General features: G+C 45.1%; 1 protein-coding gene and 1 pseudogene across 1 annotated transcript in view; one reads left to right on the top strand and one right to left on the bottom strand.

Moving 5' to 3' along the window:
• LOC132867784 (histone H3-like) overlaps positions 1-18,910 on the bottom strand; it is a 1,068,851-nt gene that overhangs the window by 993,090 nt on the left and 56,851 nt on the right. The gene's annotated exons all lie outside the window — the stretch shown is intronic.
• LOC132867699 (zinc finger protein 883-like) overlaps positions 1-18,910 on the top strand; it is a 90,996-nt pseudogene that overhangs the window by 65,649 nt on the left and 6,437 nt on the right.

The raw sequence follows: 18,910 nt of genomic DNA, 5'->3' as shown, positions 1-18,910 counted from the left end.
TTTTGCCTCGACTCCGAGCATCTCCCACAACACTCTCATGACCTCTGCGGTGAAATGAGTACCTCGGTCGGAATCAATGGATAGGGGCAAGCCCCAACGGCTGAACACATGGTTCATAAGAAGGAGAGCGGTGGTCTCTGCGGTTTCGTTTGGGGCGGGCAAGCATTCCACCCACTTCGTGAATGCGCAAGTGACGGTCAGGAGGTACTTATTACCTCGAGCCGATTTCGGCACTGGTCCAACCCAGTCTATCTGGAGATTAGACCAGGGGAATGAGATGCCTTTGCTTTGCAGTGGGGCGCGGTTCAACGGTTGGGCTGGTCGGAATTGGCAGCAAATCAAGCACCCTTTAACATACTCGGTAACGTCCTGAATCATGAAGGGCCAATAGACAATCTGTTGGAGTGTCTGGTAGGTCGCCTGAGCGTTCCTATGGCCCCCGCACGGGCTGTCGTGAGCGTACTGCAACATGACCCCCCTATGATCTGTGGGCACGACCCACCGGGGAGGTCCCTGGTTGCGTGGTGTGTACACCAGGAGTCCTTTCTCGAGTTTTAAGCCGTTTTTGAGATTGTGAAGGTGATTTAAGTCTCGGGACTGTTGCAACTCTTGTGGGGAAATTGGGGACGCCACGGGGTCCGCAAGGAACTTACGGATCTGGTGGATCACGGGATCCCTTTCCTGCATAGACACCAGGTCGGCATCCTGGGGCAGTCGGCCGAGTTGCACTGTTCCTGCTTGGGGTACTGCGTCAGTTTGACCTGCTCTAGCCTGTCGGCGAGTAATCGCGGTTACGTTATGGTGTGGCGTCTCGGGAAGCCAGGACGGCTGGAATTCCCAAAGGGGGCCGTCTACGGCTCCCGCTTTGGCGAGGCCATCTGCCTCATCGTTACCGACTTTGTCAGGTCCTGGGACTTGAGAATGTCCCTTCACCTTCTTCCAATAGACGCACATTCCCTGTTCGGTTACGAGTCGATCGCATGCTAGGAAGAGTTCGGAGTGTTTCACTTCCTTGCCCCTTGCGTTTTTCATGTCCTGCACCTTCCACGAGGGAAAGTGTGAGACGAAGCTATGCCTGGCATAATTTGAATCAGAGCAGAGGACTAACCGCTTGATGTTCTCACAGGCAGCTTGTTGCAGGACGATGAGCACGGCTGCTACCTCCGCATATTGGCTAGTCTTAGCCCCGAGTCGATGTTGGTATTTCCCTTGTATAGGGCCGTTCGCCCATACGATACCGACACCGGCTTGCACTTTGCGTTCATGATGGAATGAGCATCCATCTATGTAAGCGGTGGGGAGGTCTTTGCAGACGTTCTCGTCATAGTAGTGGTGGTCGGAGGGGAGAGCAAGTACGGTTGTTAGTTCGGTTTGATCTGGACTATTCTCGCAGTCGCAATGCTGGCATTCCGCCAGGCCTCGGCCAAGCGCCATCTTGTGGTTCTGGGCGTACTTCACCTCAACGTTGTAGCCCTGTAGTGCCATCATCCAAGCTGCGATGCGACTATTCGAAACTCTTCCCTCTCTCAGCCTCTGGCTGTTCAAGAACGAGACCGGTTGATGATTGGTCTCTATCACCACCTTCTGGCCACCAATGTAACTGCGAAAGTGTTCAACGGCCCAGACCGTGGCCAGCAGGGCTTTTTCGCAGTCTGAAAATTTAAACTCCACAGCACTGAGGGGCCGACTGGCGTATGCTACGACACGGCGATCTTTGTCATGCTGCTGTGACAGTGCAGCGCTCAGGCAGTGGGTGGAGAAACTAGCCTCCAAGAAGAACGGTTTGTCTTTGTCGGGATACGCGAGGCAGGGAGCGGAGCAGAGCTTCTGCTTCATGCTCTTGAACGCGAGTTCTTGAGGGTCACTCCACTGGAAGGGTTTATCCTTCCGGAGGAGCTCGGTGAGCGGTCGTGCTATCTCCGCGTAGTCCTCAATGAACTGTCGGGAGTAGTTGCAGACCCCTAAGAAGCTCCTGAGTTCGGGTACGTTGGATGGGGCTTTGATGTCTTGGATAGCCCGCACCCTCCCCGACTGGGGTTCAATGCCATCTGGCCCGACGCACAGTCCAACGTATTCAACTTTGGTGCGACACCACTGCCCTTTGGTGACAGAGAGCTTCGCTCCTGCTCTGGACAGCTGAGACAGAACATGGCGTATCTCTTCGAGGTGTGCATCAAAAGTCTGTGACCTAATGAGGATGTCATCGACATAGATCAAGTTGCCACGAGCTGCGGCATCGCTCATTGCCTTATGCAAGATGATGTTGAATTCAGCGGGGGAGTTCGCGTAGCCGAACGGACATCGGTTGAAAGTTAGCTGGCGGTTCCCAAAGGAAAAGGCCAGCTTGTGCTGGTCAGCTGGATCCACGCGCATGGTCCAGAATCCACTCGCCACGTCGGCGGTGGAGAAGAACTTTGCACCCTTCACCTTGGCAAGTTCTTGATCCAGATGGATCATGGGCCATCTTGACAAGGGCACTTGCTTGTTCAGCTGCCTATAGTCAATGGTGAGACGCCACTTGCCGTTCGGTTTCAGCACCGGCCACAAGGGGGAGTTGTAAGTTGAGTTACACTCACGAATGATCTGCTTTTCCAGCAGAGTGTCCAGTGTTTCTTGTATTGAGTCGTATGCGGCTAACGGGATTTTGTATTGCCGCACAAACGTCGGTGGAGCGTTCGGATCTGTTGGGATTCGGACGGTGTGGATGTCCGTGACTCCGCAGTCATTAGAATCTCGCGCCCAGATCGCCTTGAAGTCGTAGAACAGTTCACGGAGCTGTCGTCTCTGGGCGTCCGTGGTCAGGCTGTCAGCTTTCACCAGCTGTTGTTGAACTTCTCGTTCGAAGCCTGGGTACGGTTCACCTAGAGCTGAATCGACGACCTCAGTTGCAGGGGTGTCGTTGCTCGATTGCGTGGCAAGAGCGTACACCAGCATGTGTTTCGGGGTGTCAGTTTTGGTCATGACTATGCGCTCGTCGCGAAGCATGTCGTGAGGTTCGACGCGGATCATGTGGAAAGGAAGAGTGATCCAGGGAGGTTCCACTGGATCGGAATGAGTGTCCGGCGTTGGCAGCTCACCAATGACTGGAATGGTGAGTTCAAAGTCATGGAATGCCTGGTCTATCAGAAGGCCTAAAGGCCGACGGGCGGGGATCGTGATGGCGTCCCGCGTGGAGTTTTGAACCAGGAGGTAAGTGGAACGATGACTCACTTCAAGCAGCGGAGTCCCACACACGGCTAAGTCAAGCTCCATGAAGAATCTGAGAGGCTGGAAGAACGCCTGGGAGCTACGAAACTGTTGGTCTTTCATGATGACCAGCTTAAGAGGGGAACCAGCAGTCCTAGCGGGAATGACAATGTCAAATTCGCTAGCGACATGGCAGGCTTGGGGAATCGTTTGTCCTGACCGCATTTGTTCCGGGTCAGCTTGGAACGGGTGCTTAGCAGCGTCGGCTTGGGTCCAGATGACCCGGTTGACTAGGTCCAGTTGGGCTCCCAGTCTGACCAAGATGTCTGCCCCAATGACCAGTGGGTCAGGAAGTCCGGGGACGACACTCAAGAAATGAAGGAATTCTCTCTGACCGATAGCGAGCGACACGGCGCAGACGCCCGTGGCTTTGATGGGGCTCTGGGGTTGTTCAGCTGACAGTAGCCGGTGGCTCTTCTGCACAAAGACAGGGGAAGGAATGCTCTGACGCACTATGTCGAACCACGTTTGGCTGATGGCTGACTTCTCTGACCAAAGCGCTAACCTGACGCCAGGTGTCGTGACGCCGTTGACAATAATGTTGCCAGATATCCAGGGGTAGTACCTGGTTGGGGCAGATTCGCCAAGAAAGCAAAGGAAAGACGGGTGGCCATCAAGCGCGTTGCGGTTGAGAAGAGTGTCGGTTGAGTTTGGTGCGTCTTGACTCGGCTCAGGGTGGAGCGGAGTGGTCTCGAGGTTCTCGGGGACCTGCCCTGACTCAGCTATCGGTGGAGTAGCCTCCACGCTAACTTCATCGCAACAGGCTCGATCGTGACGACGAGGATCTGGGGTCTGTGGGGACGCGACCTGGGCCCACAGTTGCCCACGACGACAGTCAATGAGGGGCGCTAGCCTATCCAGTAGGTCTTGGCCAATGAGGAACGGTTCTACCCCAACAGAGCAGATGTAAGTGGGGTGAGTGATGGACATGCCCTGGAAGGTGAGTTCTAACCACGCAATGGTTGTTACTGGTGCTTGATTCTGGGTGAAGCTAACCAAGTTGACGTCACAACGTTCGGTTCTGATGGGTCTACCTTGCGCGCGCCGCGCATCAGAAACCTCTGCAAAGACTTTGGAACACATCAGGGTGATTTCTGACCCGGTATCCAAGAGAGCTTGGAGGGAAACGTTGCCTTCTACCACCACTGGGGTATAGATACGCTTGGCGTTGCCTTTCCTAACCAAATCTCCAAGAAACTGCGTCAGGGGTGCATCCTGCGGGTCAGGCTTCACTAACGGAGGGGGTGGTTTCAACTCATCGCTGCCTATTGGGCAGGGGTCCTTTCCCCACCCCACGAGGTAGACACGCGGTGGTGGTGGGGATGGGTCCCGGCCTAGTCATGCTGACGGTTCGTCCCTGTCCTTGCTCGGCTTACCCTTCCTGTTCTTATTGCTCAGCAGTTGTTTAACTCGTGCTAATTCGGTCCTCAGTTCTGCCATCCCAAGCGGCTCTTGGTTGGCTTGTTTAATCCGTGCTAATTCAGCCCTCAGTTCTGCCATCCCAAGCGGCTCTTGGTTGGCTTGTTTAGCGGTAGCTAGCTTAGGGCTCCGCTCCCTTCGAGAGGAGTTGCGATGGGGCCTTGACTGTCCGCTATTCTGAGATTTAGGGCCGTGACTGCCAGGTTTGCGGTTACCTTGCCCTTTGGCGTTGGGGCCCTGTTCCCCCTTGGCTCCAGCTTGTCGAACTTTCCAGTTACCTTTGGGTTGACTCGACGTCTGGTGGCCGGGGTTTGGGTTCGCCCAAGGGGGCCCGCGGTTTGGGGCTTCACCCCCTTCTAGGCCTAAGGACTGACCTTCCTGCTCATATAGACTGAGGACTCTGGGATCGTCCTCGTGGCGGTCCGTGGGTCGGACGAACGTCTCCCACGTTAGTTGTGCAGTGCGACGCATTTCTCTCATAGTATGGGGGCGCTGGCGACACGCGAGTGTTACTTGGTTACGGATGCACGGGTGAAGGTTATGGAGGAAGAGGGACTTGAAGTTGCGATCTTCCTCTAGCCCGGGCTCGCTTCTGCCCTGAAAGTACGCTGCGCGGAGCCGACGGTAGTACTCGCGAGGGTGTTCGCTTCGTTTCTGTCTGATCAGAATAGCACCCATCGTCGCAGCAGTCTCGTCCTCGTACAACGAGTATTCCTCTTTCAAGTACTTGCGTATCTTCTTGTAGTTGTCGAGGACTGACTGCGGTAAGGTCTCAACGAATGCTCGTACGCCACTACCTAAAGTTTTCCAGACTAGTCTGGCCTTTTCATGCGACGTAGCCTCTGGCAGGTCCAGGAGGCTACGCTCGATTTCCCGGAAATAATCATTCACGCTTCGATGTCTATGATTTTCCGGCTCAAAACGCTCTATGTCTTTCGCAAGGACGTCGATTTGGCGGATCCTAGTTTTGCGTTCTGCGACGAGGCGTTTTGATTTTGACCCGTAGGGGTCCTCGCTGTCTTCGCTATTTGAGCTGCTCTCATATCGCCTATGTCTGCGTTTCGGCTTGTAGGCGGCCTCTCCGTCAGAGGAGTCTGAGGGTACGTAGCGCGGCGTTTTCTGCGGGCTAGAGGCTGCAGCGATATTGAAGCGCGAGGGGGTGTAGTGGGGAGTAAAGTAAAAACTCCCAGCGCCACGAGGTGGCGACCACGCGGCTTTCACGCGAGTTGAGCTTGAGTGCGGTGTCTGATCTACCGTTCTAAGCTCAGGTTCTTCCTCCTCCAGAGCGGAACTCTGTTCTTGGGAGGGTTTGGCCGATCCCTCATCTGAGCGACGTGCTTGCGTCACTTCTTCTCTGAGGTATTCTATTTCGCACTTTAGTTCATCTTGTGTGGCTCTCAGGCCCACGAGGCTACTCTCCGCGCTTTCTGCTCTCCTTTGAGCTTCGGCCAGTTGTCGTTTTAGTGTTCTTTTCTCTTGTTCGAGGGTCATACACACATGTTCCATTTCCTTATAGTAGATCATGAACAATTTGGGTAGCCCTTCTGGGAGAGTCATAGTACGCTCCTTTAGTTCCCTAACGGCTATGTGTATTTCATCAAAGCGAGCCTTTTGGTCCAGATCACAGAAGTAATTTCTCCTATCCTCCGGGACTTGGCCTAAATCGCCTACAACGTCGAAGAGAGAGAGGAGGGGCCCTTCTGACTCCCTTGATGGGGAACGCGACATTTTGTTCGAAATGTATTAATTAACTTAAAGGAAATTAATACTAGGGGTTGATTAGGTTAGAATTTAATTTAATCCAAGTTGCTAAATAATTGATGTGGTTTCTTAGCTACTTTGTTTTCACTAATGTTTCACTTGTATTAATTAGCTCAATTAATAATTAGTTAACAATAATGATTATTATTAATAATATTAATTAAGTACTTGGATTAGATATTACTCTAATGTACTAATCAATTAAACCAGTTTATCAGCTAACTGTGGTTGGCAGCTGAATTTCAGTTCTGTGATCAACACACTGTTAATGATTCACCATTAAAGTCATCTGTGTTATACCTTGGCAGTTGATTTTGGGTATACAGCAGTTTACAAGTTATTGTTGAGAAATTCACAAGGTCATTAAACTATTCCTCACACGGGGCACCACTTTAATGTAGGTTGAATTGGGATTAATTAAATTATAAATTATGTAATAATTGATAATTAAATTAATCAATTTATAAATAAAGATCAGTCTCATAAAATCTTAAATTATTAATCTTAACACTCACCGTGAATGGTTACATTCAAGATTAATGGTAGCTCTGTATTAGATGGGAAACCCAGTTGTATACAAAAGCTAAATTCTGAAGGAAAAAGGAGTTCTAAATAGTTGACCTTGTGAATAAACAACAGGAACAAGTAAAATGCAATTCAATTTTATTAGCTTTTATTTGTCTACTACTCACTAATAATAATAAACTCAAAATACATTCAATGTCAGCAAAGGTAATAACAAGACAAAACAATGGAACAATTACACCTGGACTATAAATTTGAGGGAAAGAGAGAGAGAAAGAGATAGAAGGAAAAAGAAAAAAAAGAATCCCTTGTGTGCGTGTGTGTGAGGCTAGGGCAAGCCGATGCGTGTGTGTGTGTGTGTGTGAGACCTAGCTTGTCGTTAGCTAAAACAAAGGAGTGTTAGCTAAAACAAAGGAATGTTAGCTAAATAGAACAAAGGATTAGCTCGGTGGCTAATGTGTGCTTTGTGTAGGTATCTGTGGGCAGATGCTAATGACTAGCCACTCTGGCAATGCTTAAACAAAATGGCGGTCAGTGCCTAGGTGTCGTATCACAGGTAACTCAATGAGGAAGGTATCAAAATGGCGTCGGAAAAATGGCGCCTGCAGGCCTAGTCGAGAACACAAGCCTACCAGCTAGCGTATCACCCTGAGGTAGCTAGCAATAAGTTGCTAAGGAGAATCTGACCACGCTACAGCTGGATCCAAACACTGCACTTAACAACAATTTCCAACAGACTATCTAGGCAAAGAACTCAACGCGAGAGAGAGAGAGAGAGAGAGTGAGAGAGTGTGTATATGTGTTGGATGGAGAGAACTAGGCCTTGTAGCGGTCTAGCCTCGGAGCTTAAAATAACAAACTTGTCGCTGCGCTGCTAATCAGATAGGGAAGCTAGCAATGGAGTTAAGGAAAGATATCATGCAAGATACCCTGTCTAACAAGTTCAAAGAAAAAAAAAACAGAACCAAAACAAACAATAAAAAAAACAAACAAACAAAAACAAACACCTTCCGTGTCTGAGCGGGTATGCTAAATAGCTCAAAGCTTAAACATGACCCTAACAACCATCTGAATAAGCTACAAATTAAAAATTTGCCCAAGTGCCTACTCAATGCGATGGAAGTTCTTTCTCCGATGTCCGCGCTGAGGGTCGCAGTCCGAGGAGAGGAGGTTAGCGGCGCGTTGCGTCCAACCGCGGCTAACGAAGCAGGGAGATGAAGGCCTAGCTGGCCCACGGTGCTTCAGGAGAAACCTCCGGTGATGCGTCGACGAGGAAAAGGCTGAGAGGAGCGAAGCTGTCCGCAAATGCCTCTTAGCGTGGAAAACTACTTAACTGTAGTTAAACTTTGCAAAGGTTTAGAATCAAAACCACTATATCGCTGAAACTTAGCGGGTCGTTCAAAAGTTCGGCCGAAACTAATTTGAACAGGCTGTTCTCAGACAATAGCGGTTAGTCTCAACACTGTAGGCGAGCGTGCCTACAGTCCGTCCGACCATTCCAGTAGTCAGAACATGAGAGAGCGAATCGAGGCGCTCTCGATACAGTTAAAGCAGTTCCACTTCACGTCACATCCGGGTGGAGCGCGCAAGGAAATTGTGGGATCGTTATAGGGGGCGCTGGCGAGTTACCAACACCTGCCATGCACACAATTGTTGTTCAGGTGTTCTCTTGATGGTGGACTCATGAACATTAACATTAGCCAATGTGAGAGAGGCCTTCAGTTGCTTAGAAGTTACCCAGAGGTCCTTTGTGACCTCGCCGACTATTACATGCCTTGCTCTTGGAGTGATCTTTGTTGGTTGACCACTCCTGGGGAGGGTAACAATGGTCTTGAATTTCCTCAATTTGGACATAATCTGTCTGACTGTGGATTGGTGGAATCCAAACTCTTTAGAAATGGTTTTGTTACCTTTTCCAGCCTGATGAGCATCAACAGTGCTTTTTCTGAGGTCCTCAGAAATCTCCTTTGTTCGTGCCATGATGCACTTCCACAAACATGTGTTGTGAAGATCAGACTTTGATAGATCCCTGTTCTTTAAATAAAACAGGGTGCCCACTCACACCTGATTGTCATCCCATTGATTGAAAACACCTGATTCTAATTTCACCTTCAAATTAACTGCTAATCCTAGAGGTTCACATACTTTTCCCACTCACAGATATGTAATATTGGATCATTTTCCTCAATAAATAAATAAATGACCAAGTATAATATTTTTGTTTCATTTGTTTAACTGGGTTCTTCTTATCTACTTCTAGGACTTGTGTGAAATTCTGATGACGTTTTAGGTAATATTTATGTAGAAATATATAGAAAATTCTAAAGGGTTTACCACTGTATGTTTCCCTCAGGATTTTGTGAAACTATGGTCAGTGGACCTCACTTGGGGGCATGCTCCCTTGTAAGATAATTTTGTTTATTTTAAAGTTAAATGTATCAAACTGGTGCACTTTGAGAGCAAAATTTAAGAGTTTAGCTCTATGAAGAACTTGCTCAAAACAATTTTGTGCTTTAGTAATTTAAGCATAAACACACTGGTTGTAATGCCACAGCAAAAAGGTCACACCCGGAAATCATGGTTAAGGAGTTTAACAGTTCATAAACGGTTAAAAAATGACTAGAGCATACATTTCAGCCCTCAAAGGAAGGAAGCAGAAGTGGTTACCTGTGTTTAATTGGTTTATTATTATTTTATTTTATTTTTTTTAGAAAATATTGAATAGAGAACATGCAGACTAATTTCAGTTTAGCCAAAAATAAACCTATTTTGAACTTTGGTTAGAGCATGTGCTTGTATTTTGAATGACGAATACATGCTACCAGATGTGTTAGCAGCTTTTCTTACTCAAATAAGCTAAACCTCTACAAATTCAACAGCTCGTTGTTTTAAAGCAAGGAGATGAGAGTCTGACACTCTGCTGTTAATGTTCCCTAACTAAGCTAAAGTTTGAATGCTAATTATCAATGCAAACTTTTGCATTGATGTTATCTGTTTGCTGTCTTAAATTGATAACCATGGTATTGTTTGGACTTGTGGATGACTGTAGTAGGTACTGTAAAGTTAATGTTATCAGTCTCAAATCAAATGGTGGTGTGTTCTGAAAATGCTTCCGCCACCATGGTCTAGGTAACTCATGGAAAACACTGTAATGAGCGTTGCCTCACGTTTTTAATACATTATAAAATTACCTGTCTGATTTACCTATCTATATAATAATTAACAGTCTGCTGTCATGCAATCTGGGTCAAACCTTGCGAATGACCTTCTAGTCCATCATAATATGTGTAACATTCTTCATAATCGATAACCTACTTTAATTTGGTGTGCCTTGATTTTCTGGTTTGACCTTTGATGTGCTTCTGCCCCAGCAAGCTTGAAAACCTCTGGTACATATGACAGTCAGTTATGGTTGGGCAAGTTCCAGCAGTTTTAAATGAAGATGCAGCCTAGCCTATAGCTATGTTTTAATGTCCATCTTAAGCTTTTCATTCTGCTCCTCGAAAATAGCATTGTGGGCCAATTCAGGATGCTGATGGCCAAACAGTATGTTGATTTTTTTTTTTATTTACATTTGTAAGCCTATGTCTCTAATGCCTGCTTTTTTTTTTCCTCAAATTTTTGGCCCCTCCTTTAATTTTTGACCTTTTTTTTGTTCATGGATTTTGTTTCATTGCTATGCACTGTTTTTGCATTAGAGTAGAATGTTAATGCATATTAACTAACATGGTTGTGATTTGACCAGTGAGAACACACTGCCACATGCTGCCACATGATCCTGAAATGACAGGCCCACAGAGAGGGCTGGTAAAAAGACAGCAAAACAAAATCTCTGTTCATTATGCCCTGACCAATAAAGCGTTCCAAGGTTGTCAAGATTAAATCTTGACACCCCCCCCCCCCCCCCCCCCCCCAAAAAAAAAAAAAGTCTAAGTCTAAAATGTAACTACAATTTTCAGGACATGACTAAGACTAAAAGTGAATTTTAAAATTCTTTAAATTAAAAATGAACACTACTACACTGAACTAAAACAACATTAGCTCCCAAACACTTCTGGTAAATAAATATTACTTGTACAAATCCAAAATATTTTGTATAAAACCCATTTAGTGACAGAACTGACTTTAAAGTTGTGCATTTTTGTAGCTTTCTGTTTAGAGACCAAAACACAAGGGACAGATGTGTATCAGAGAGGTCTGATTCACAGCACAGCTTTGCCATGTCAGACTTAAAGCCTTTTATGAGAAACCTTTCCTTTGCCTAAATTCTGATAAAGCCTTGCCTGCATTTTCCTATAGTTACTAAATTCATCTCAGAGCTTGTTGGCTGTTTTGTGAATCTTAAGATACAGTCAAGAACCTTTTAATTCAGCCTTCATGAGGCTTAATAAAATTGGCATGAGCCATCTTTCTTGTTTCTGTATACCTCATTTAAAGGCATAGATTGATTTTAGTAAAGAAAATATAAATGTGGTATTTTTCTCCAGGTATACAGGAGCATGCAGTGTGAAGAATACATTGATGCAAAAAGGGAGATGCATGTGAATTGGATGAGGTGAGAAATACACCAGCTCTTGGGCCATTTTAGAGCAATTTCAGCGTTATGGACGTGACACTTGAACTCATAATGGCAACAAATGACCCAGTGCATGTTTTATTGTCTCCCAGTATTTAAACAGGTGTTGCATATTTTAAGGCTGTACCATACTGGAGAAGTGATAGAACAAGAACAATTCCCATAGTACATCTAGGGCATGCCAGAAAATGCCAATAAAAGATGCGTTATGGATGTGACAGAAAAAGTATCACTTTTCTTGGGTGACTGTACATTTTTATCAAACTCTGTGAAATCGTAAACCTAATGTCGAAATGGAGATATCCATTTGATAGAGGGGTCCAAGGTGAATATTAAAAAAATCTTTGTTTAAAATATTTTGTATTTCATGCAGAGTTTCGGAAGGAAAAGTCAGCATTATGGATGTGACGAAATTCCGTTATGGATGTGACGCGTCTGAAATAGACATGGCATATGTTTAGAAAATCAGCAATTTAACCACCATAACCCTTTGAAAAACTCTCTAAATATCAGCTAAAACTATCAAAGTTCTTAAATAATATTTAGGATGGCTATTGTTTTGCTGTTTTGTGGATTTTAGCATACATTTCTGTGGCTTGTGGCAATAATATAGAATTGTACATGATCAAAGTTGATTTTAGCTTGGGTTTTACATTATAAGAAAGAAAGACTGACAGTGACATATTAGGTTGGTTACAAATTGGTTCAACTTATTCACATCTGTAAAATACAGGCCTAGGTGATATCTCTGGGAGTGGTTTTGATGTATTACATGTTGCTTTATTTTTGCCTGGTGAGGTTGACATTTACATGGAATTGCCCTTTAGTGATTTTGATTTTACAGTTCCTCATTTGTTGGAAGAACTTTATCTTCTTGCTGTCACTGATATCTCTGCCATGCTTTCTCCAAGTCTCTGATCTGATTTTTACCTTTTCTGGAATGTTGCCTCACTCTTTTAGGTATGTGAATTGTGCCCGTAATGAAGAAGAACAGAATCTTGTGGCATTTCGGTATCGAGGGGGAATTCTGTATCGTTGCTGTCGACCCATTAACCCAGGACAGGAGCTATTGGTGTGGTATGAAGAGGAGCACACCAAAGAACTCAGTCCTGCACCTACAGGAACAACCAGACAGCAAGGTGTTACTTTTGTCTAAGAGGTTATAGAGGTTATTTTCTGCATTATCTTGTGACATTTCTGAGCCTAACAGTGTTTCTGGAATGAAAGCTGTTGTACAATGCAATCTGCAGTAACCAGAGCACTCCCCCAGAGGACTCATTTTGGCATGTTCCACCAACCAGGTAGGTTTTCTCTATCATATGACAGTAACCAACCAGAGAGGGTAAAGTCACCCCACTGCAATATCCTGCTATTGCGAAACTGACTATATAGTAAACCACAAAATACTGTTGCAGTTTTATTCATCAGGCACAATTTAACCAGAAGTAGCGTAAAATGCGTGGCCTGTGGATCCCAAGTGGTACAGCAGAAAACTGTTGCCCCCATCATCCTCCCCATAATCCAGATATTGCCACTTTCGAATCCTGATGATGCCACAGTCATCTGTGGTTGGGAGCTCAAGAGAGCAAAATTGTCTGGGCTCTCAGGGAGGGAGAGATGGTATGCTGTCTCTTCCCTGCCCTGTCAGTTATACTAGCCAGTCATGGGTTGTTTGGTTTGGTTTATTTATGGATATAGGAAGACAAAGGGTATCCAAGGGATTACATGTAAAAGCGTAAAACACTTATTTCCAACATGGTCCCTGGTGGAAATGGACAAGACATACAAACACATGCAACAGATATCACATATACATTCACATTCCTAAGTCATCTAATTCTCTACTTTATTCCACAAAAAAACCCTGACCTTTTGTTTAAAATCCCTTTTTGTTTCTGCCATTTTAATATTTAGTGGAAGGCTATTCCATAACAATTCCTGTATAAAAGAAAGAGTTACGTGCCACGCTCTTTGCAGATGGTACCTTGCAAGAGCGGACACTTGCTCTTGTTTCATAGGTGTGTTGAGTATGCACCATTACAATTTGGGATCCCAAATACTTAGGGGCTATACCATTGATAATGTTGAACATATGATTCAATTTTAGCTGTTCAACACAGCTTTACAGGCAGAAAGTCCACTTTCTTAAAATCATTAAAAGTGACATGATATCTAGATGGTTTACACAATATAAAATGAATCATGTTGTTCTGCATAACCTGCATTTTATTTTTAATTTTCACTGCCAGGCCACTATACCATGCTGAACAAGCATAGTCAAAATGGCACTGAACAAGCGCTAACACAAGAAGTTTTTTTATTTTAAAATCTAACTGTCTTGTGTTACGGTATAAAAATTTCAATTTGGAAGCACTTTTGTTTAATAGCTTCTCAGCAATGGAATGACCGGTCAAAGTCTGATCCAGTATTAAACCTAAATATGTAACCATTGTCTTTGTTTGAATTTCATTACCATTACATGTGACTTTTAACTCGGGTGCCTTTTTTATCTTGTGTTTGGTACCAAATAAAATGTATTCAGATTTCTCCACATGTAATGACAGTCTATTATCTAACAGCCACTCTCTTACATTACTCAGCTCATCAGTAAGGGTTTCTTGAATCTGAGAGATGTTTCTACCAGATACAAGTAGTGAGGAGTCATCAGCATAGAGAATTACTTTACATTTAACAGCTGCTGGCATATCATTTACATAAATAAGAAATAACAAAGGGCCTAAAATTGAGCCTTGGGGCACCCCACAAGATATTTGCAAAGGTTCTGACAATACTCCATCATAATCACAGATTTGACTTCTATTTGATAGGTATGATTTGAACCACTGTAATGATGCCTGGCCAAAACCCATGCATTGCAACTTAGATAAAAGAATTGAATGGTCCACAGTGTCAAACGCTTTCTGTAAATCCAAAAAAACCATGCCAGTATAATTTCCTTTTTCACTTTCTTGTCTGATGTAATCACATAGGTGAGAGAGGCATGTGTTAGAGGAGTAAGCAGATCTAAAACCAGATTGGAGGTCATATAGCAAGTTGTTCTGGGACAAATACCTCTCCATCTGATCAAAGACCACTCTCTCCAAAATTTTGGACAAAGTTGGCAGAATTGACACTGGTCTATAGTTTTTAACATCTGTCCTACTATTTTTTCTTGAATAGAGGGAGTACCCTGGCCCATTTCATTTCAATTGGCACTTTACCAAGTTGTATAGACAAATTTATAATATGTGCAATAGCGCCCCCTACAACATTAGCACTGTCCTTAATGAATCTGGCTGGAATTTGATCCATGCCAGTGGCCTTGTTGGTGGATAAGGATGCTAACATCTCCCCAATCTTTTCATTTGATATTGTGCAAAGATCAAATGAGTCAGGTGATACGTCTTTGTAAATGGACCTCAGAAAGGATGCCCCAAAATTCCCAGATCCTATTGGTAGATGTGAAGCCAGACTGGCAGCGACCGTAGTGAAAAACCTATTAAAATGATTTGATATAACCTTTTTGTCAAAACAAATTGCATTGTCAATATCAATCCCGGTGTTACAGCTGTTACTATTTGATTTCCCAGCACCAATGTCTTTAAGGATTTTCCACAGTTTCTTTGGTTGGTGGATATTGTCTGACACTGCTTCAGCATAGTAATCAGCTTTAGCTTTCTGTATATGATATCTTGCTTGGTTCCGGTTATATACATATTTATCAAAATCATGTTGAAGATTGGACTTGGAGTATTTTCTGTAATAGTGATCTCTCTGTCTTATTAAATCAATTATTTCAGTCGTCATCCATTTGGCTCTCTTTTGCTTTACTCTCATCTCTCTCATTGGTGCAACCATGTCCAATGCTGCTAAAAACCTCTCCTTAAACAACTTCCATGCCTGATCAGGATCCTTACTGTCCATAACTTTACTCCAATCCTGATCGGCAAGTTTTAGCTCAAAAGCCTCCTTAGAATATTGTCTTGTACATCTTATCTTTATGGAATGATGAGATCCTGATCCTAATTTACCCTTAGATGTCTTACGAGTACAGAAAATAACTTTATGGTCACTGAGACCAATGTCCAATATCCCAGAGCAGCAGATTTTTTTTACTATCAGTAACCAGTATCAGATCCAAATTAGATTTAGTGTGCATATCTACTCTGGTTGGCTCAGTTATAAGTTGCTGTAATTCAAACACCTTGCAGAAATGTAAAAACTTTTTAAGAAGTCCATTTTTAGTGGTCAGCAACAGATTTGTATTAAAATCACCCAAAAGGATGCATTCTTTCTCCATCAACACATTACTATCAATACACACTGATTCTAAAAGTTCATAAAAGTCATTTTGTTTTGGGGGTCTGTAACACACCCCCATCAAAATCGGCTTTGTTTTGGGCAGTCGAATTTCAACCCAAGCAGTTTCTAATGAGTCTATCTGTAAGTCCAGGCAAGGGGTGAATGATAAATCAGTCCTAATAAAGAGACATACCCCTCCTCTGTTCCTATTGCGGTCTCGCCGGTAGCAGTTGAAACCAGGCAGTTTGATCTCGCTGTCCTCAATGGAACTGTCCAGCCACGTCTCAGTCACAGCAATCACTGCGGCTTTTGTCCTTGCAATGAACTGCCTTAACTCTTCAATTTTTGGAAGTAAACTCCTTGCATTAAGATGAATAAAATGTAGCCCTCTTTTATTTAAAAGTTCCAAGGACGTATCCCCTTTCTCGATCGGACTGTCATCCCCACCGAAAGATACATCATCCTCTCGTGTAAAATCCAGGATATCGGGGGAGCACATTTCATGCACACAACAGGCATTACACACCAGCTGAATGTTTGCCTGCGCTTTGACGGCCAAAGTGTATGTTTTACGGTCTATGTTTGCACATTTTATGTCAACAAACTCGTCACACAAATCACAAGCAATTGCATTTGCATTCAATCTCACAGTCTTCCCACAGTTAGGGCATGGACACCTAGGTGTTTTGCAGGTGGATGGCCCAGGGCAAGGATGAACATCCCCGCATAGCAGCAAACTTTCTGTGACAACCAGTAGCGTAACATTTATCCTTACTTCTCCAACATTTCTCCTCCTGGTGCGTTGTTTGTTGGGGGCATAATGGAACGGTCGGATTAATTTATTAAACAGTTGGTGATGTCCGAAGGGTATTTGACTGGAATGTTTGTTACCAGCTGATTCAACAAACAAACCTGCTTCCGCGTTTTTGCTAGCCACAAATGAGTTGTACAGTCCTACGATTTGACAAAACGTCAGCAGGAAAAGTAGGATAAACTGTCCATTGGCCATTTCATTCACCAACTTGACAGAAAAGTCTCTACAACTTTAAAAACATTTAAAACTTTACCGCGCGGCTGACAGCGCTCTCAGTGCTGGGTGTGTGTGAGAGCACATATTAATAGAAATTGAGTGGATTGGGTTTTCCTCCGAGTGTGCTTTCTCCCCCCTGACATTGTATGAGTAAAATATGCGGTCAGCTGGTCAACTGGTATTACTTATCTCAGAGGAAGCACGTGATAGCCCTCCCTGGTTGGTAGCTGTTATGTGATACTGGAGAGCAGTCTGATGGGTGGGAATTGACCATAGCTAAATTAGGGAGAAGACTGAGGAGAAATCAAGGGGGAAAAAAAGGCCCTGTCACAGGAAACACACACTATCGGATAATGCTGTCAGACCTCCCCATATTACAGAAACGGGGGGATGGGACACATTATAATACTGTAATATGTCCCTGATGTGGGTGGAGTACATAAGCATGGCAGGGAGGAGCTGATGTTCTCACACACTTTATTTTTACTATTTTCGTTGCTTTTCAGCTTCATTCACACACAGACACACACGTGTTCTGGTTGGGAAAGCACCCTTCTCTTCGTTCTCCCTCCTTTTCTAACCTCCACTGTCACTGCAACACACACACACACACACACACACACACACACACACACACACATTAATTGACAACAGGTGCATTGACTTTGACACCTTCCCTGGCCCCACCCTCCATTCACAAACTGACGCTAGGCCACGCCCCCACTGCCACATAACCCCCGACAGGATATGAATTCCGCCACCACCATCTGCGCCTGTGGACTACCTCGAATTTAAAAGGCTAGAGGGCGAGATACCAACAGGTGATCCGTGCATTGGCGTGGTTCATGATGTACAGCACGGGATATTCCTCGCCCTCCACCTCCTGGGACAAAACAGCCCCCAGCCCTCTGTCCAATGCGTCCGTCTGCAAAATGAAAGGGAGAGAGAAGTCAAGGGAGTGTAAAAGTGGCCCCCCACACGCAGCTTTTACCTTGGTTGAAAGCCTGTTGGCACTATTCCGTCCACTGGACCAGATCTGGTGCTCCCTTTTTAGTGAGATCAGCCAGCAGGCTGGTGATGTCTGAATAATTAGGTATGAACCTATGATAGTAGCCAGCCAGCCCCAGAAATGGCCTAACTCCCTTTTCAGTCTTGGGCAGGCCGCAATCGCTGCAGTTTTGTCAATTCGGGGATGCACCTGCCCATGACCTCAAGTGGAAACCCAGATACCATACTTCCACTCGCCCAATTGCACACGTTTTCAGGTTAGCTCTGAGCCCCGCACATCTCAGCAAGTCTAGGACGGCCCTAAAGTGTTCAAGGTGCTGCTGCCAATCATTGCTGTATATGTATCATAATGTCATCAAGGTACATTGCTGCATACGTGGCATGGGGACGGAGGATCTTGTCCATGAGCCACTGGAACGTAGCAGGAGCCCCAAATAACCCAAAAGAAAGCATGACAAACTGGTTTAATCCAAATGGTGTGGAAAAGGCTGTTTTCTCTCTGTATAGAAGAGTCAAGGGGATCTGCCAATATCCCTTTGTTAAATCCAGTGTCGAATAAAAGCGAGCAGCACCTAACCGATCGAGCAACTTATCAATGCGAGGCATTGGGTATGCGTCGAATTTAGACACCGTGTTGACTTTTCTGTAGTCTACACAGAACCAGACCGACCTATCGGTCTTGGGTACCAGGCCCACCGGGCTGCTCCAGTCATTGTGTGACTCCTTGATTATGCCTATGTTGAACATGGCCTTGAGTTCATCCCAAACCACTTTTTTCTGTGTTCGGGTAAGGGTGGCTATGCACCACCACCCCTGGGGACATCTCAATGTGGTGTTCTATGAGGTGGGTGTGGCTAGGAAGGGGCAAGAACATGTCGGATAACTCTTTGCAACTTGGCAACCTCTGTGAGTTGCGCCAGTGAGAGGTGGTTTCCACAAGGGACCAGAGTGGTTTGGGTTGTTGGTTTGATTGTTTTTACCTCCAATCCCAGCTTCTCTGGAAGTACCAATGCCAACGCCACAGGGACCCCCTCGTTCCAATG

Source organism: Neoarius graeffei, chromosome 19 (genome assembly GCF_027579695.1).
Source record: "Neoarius graeffei isolate fNeoGra1 chromosome 19, fNeoGra1.pri, whole genome shotgun sequence".
Taxonomy (NCBI): Eukaryota; Metazoa; Chordata; class Actinopteri; order Siluriformes; family Ariidae; genus Neoarius; species Neoarius graeffei.
The sequence above is the reverse complement of the archived record's forward strand: the minus strand, read 5'-3'. Positions and strand labels throughout refer to the sequence as shown.